Here is a 3,523-nt window from a genome sequence, read left to right as displayed (position 1 = left end):
TCGGTATCGCAATACCGGCCATAAATAACGATGATATTAGCAAAAACCTGGAGACAACCTCTGAAAAAAGACTATGAAAGACGAAATAGAGCCATCGGCGTGGTTAGATCTAAATAAAAATCACTGCCATTTTAAGATGCACTGACTCTTTATCGAACTGCTGGTTAAAGAGTTGTTATAATTTTAGACTAATTTGATGAATAAAACGAACGCTACTAATTTCATAGGCAAATAAACAAAAAGATATTAAAAGGTATATAATTAAATTTGGTAATTAAACACTGACATGTGTAAGTGAATTATTGAATTTATTTTTAACTTTATTTTATTTAATTTACTTAAATCTTTTACTATATTACGTGTATCAGTAACTCATTGAACTATGTACTATTAGACATCAATTTCAAACAATTGCTTTCAATTATAACCTAAAGCAATTTAAATTTTGCAACAAATATCATTTACATTTTATTAATTAAAATTAACTTTTATCTTCACAGAACTTTTGCACAAAAAGTTAGTTCAATTTAATCTAAACTTTTAAGCCCAATACTAAAATCCTAAAAATTTATAAAATTTAATACAACAGCTTAATTTTATTTTTTTTTTCGTTAAGGGCAAAATACATATCTACTACATAAAAGGAATAAAATGAATGGGAATGTATTGTGTGATTTTATAAATTTTTGAAAATTGTATTTCAGTATTTGCCAACATTTAATGAATAACAGAGACATATTGGCTTATTTCCAGGATTTCTTTGTAAATATTAAAACCTGATTTATTTTGTTCATTTTCATTTCGGGCGAAATCAATTTTATATTGTTAAAATGACACTGTGTTAAGAGAGCATGTATATGTGTGTGTATGAGTGAATGCGTCATCAGCATTTGATTTGTCCATTCAACACAGTCATTCACAGTCAGTCATCATCATCCAGTCCATCTAATGGAGTATCCATGGTATTGAGTATTGAAAGTTGCCGAGGGCAATTCCAGCAATAAGTGTAAATATCCAGCACAGCATTAAAATTGTAAATGCTTAGCTGGTATTTTCTCTACACATACATACATATATATACATAGCTACAATACAGCTATTGATCGTATGTAAAACCCTGCAGTGTTAGTTGCTAGTACTTTTACCTTTATTGTTTGGCTTTTAATTGGTAAAATCAATTGTATCAGAACCAAATAGTAATTTGAACTTTTAATCTACAGGATATTTGTACGTTCTGAGAGCATTCTAAATGCCATCTAAATCTATTCAATTTTAAGTAAAATAAAGTATAAAATGTAGTATTTGGACCTGAGGTAATATTACAAATTTGAAAATAAAAATCTAAAGAATCAAATAGCAAAACACAATAAGGTGTAGTTTACAGAAAGCTTGAAAATTTCTACCCAATGTAAAAATACAAAAAGTCTATTTTCGATAAAGCAAAATCACAGTTAAAATGAAATCTTTTCAAAAATTTTCTTACATTTTATGAACCTTTCAATTTAAATCAGTTCTTTACATAGTGTAAACTATGTAAAATCGCATCAATTGTAAAACTATGTACAATTGCAATATTTACATTATTGTAATGAAAAATTCATTATAATTTCTAAAAAATTTTCATAATTTTAAATTCTTTAATGTAATGTAAATGAAAACAAAGTAAATTAAAAAAAAAAAAAAAAACTTAAATTTAATTTTAAATATTTTTCAATACTAAACACAAAATAAACACTGTAAAAATGTTTCAAAAATAAGTATTGCTCTTTATATTGTTTATTTTTGACATTGTGCGAAAAAGGTTAAAATTGTATTGGAATTTTTAAAATTTTAAATATTCTACATAATGTAAACAATGTAAAAATTGTAATAAATTTTACAGTTTTTCTTAAATTATCTAGTGTGTCAAACTCAAGAGTAAAATACTTTTTATGACTATTATTTACACTATTAAAAACTAAATTTTAAACAAATTTCATTAAAATTTCAAAGATTTTCACATTTTTTCAATGCTAAAAATATAAAAAAAATATTTGTTTACCTTACATTGACTTCTTATATATTAAATTTATTCAAACTGTTGTAATTTTAGTTCTTTACATAAAGTAAACAATGTATATTATTATGGAAACACAAACCTTTAATGCAAATGTTTTATAACAATATAAACAAAGTAAAAAATTACAAAAATACAAACTTTTCATAAAAAAGTTTTTCTTTCAATAAAAATATTTAATAAAATATAAATAATTAAATAGTTGACATTATGTAAAATATGAAAACAATAATATTTAAAAAGTAAAAAATTCGTTGTAAACTAATTTATTTTACATCAAAATTTCAAGATTTTATTTATTTTTACACAACATGTAAACAATGTCATAACATTTGTAAATTTTTTTTTATTTTCTGCAAAAATAATTTTACAAAATTTGTTGTTTATTGAATCAATGATATTTCTTTTATTTCATTCCTAAAACTCTTTTTCTCCCAAACACACAAATAATACTCTTTAACACCCCATAGACAGCAACTTTAGACTTAATCAGTATATTTTTCTCTATTTTATTTTTCTTGCTAAATAAATACACTAAAGGATATTTAATCCCTTTTGGTCTTTTGTATGATTTAATAATGTTTGAATCATCAATATTTCATGAATTTATTTCAAAAATTTTCATCAAACATGACTTTATAACGTTTGAAATAAATTTTCAGCATTTTTGGCCATAAGTAGAAAAAATCAACAAAGATATTGGCTGGTAATGGCTACAGTTTTCAGTCAATACAATGTTTTCATTTAATATTGTTTTTCTTTTATTTTATGCTTTTATGGTGCCTGAAATTTTCTATAGAAAACAGTTTAGTTTTTCTTTATTTTTTTATGTTGAAGTTTGCATTTTATTGTAGTAAAGAAAATTTTAGTTTTTTTTTTCATTCTTTTCATTGTTATCGATTTTATTTATATTTTTAATTTTATTTATGTATAAAGAAGCCAGAATTTTTTTACATGATTTTCACAATAATTGTATACAAACATACTTCAATACATGTAAAAATTGTAAAAAATATGTACTTGGCTGTATTGCGAAGAAGGGATTTTCATAAAATGCCAACTGCCATAGCTACTTTTATTAAAGAAAAATCTTTAGTATTTGGATTTTTTGTTAAAAATGTATTTTCAAAATATTCTTGCACGAATGGTCAAAGTTAATACAAAGAAACAAGTTTTAGGGATCAAACACTGTTACTGACGACGCATAACTTTGTTTGAATAGAAAAAAATGAAAAATTTGCACCCATTTTGTTTACAATCTTGTATAAATTATATTTTCAATTGCCTTCCATCTACAATTTATCGCCTGAAATAAATGTTAACGGTCTAGTCATAGTCTAGTCATAGTCTAGTCATAGACTAGTCATAGTCTAGTCATAGTCTAGTCATAGTCTAATCATAGTCTAGTCATAGTCTAGTCATAGTCTAGTCATAGTCTAGTCATAGTCTAGTCATAGTCTAGTCATA

This window comes from Lucilia cuprina, chromosome 4 (assembly GCF_022045245.1).
Source record: "Lucilia cuprina isolate Lc7/37 chromosome 4, ASM2204524v1, whole genome shotgun sequence".
NCBI lineage: Eukaryota > Metazoa > Arthropoda > Insecta > Diptera > Calliphoridae > Lucilia > Lucilia cuprina.
This window is presented reverse-complemented; position numbering follows the sequence as displayed.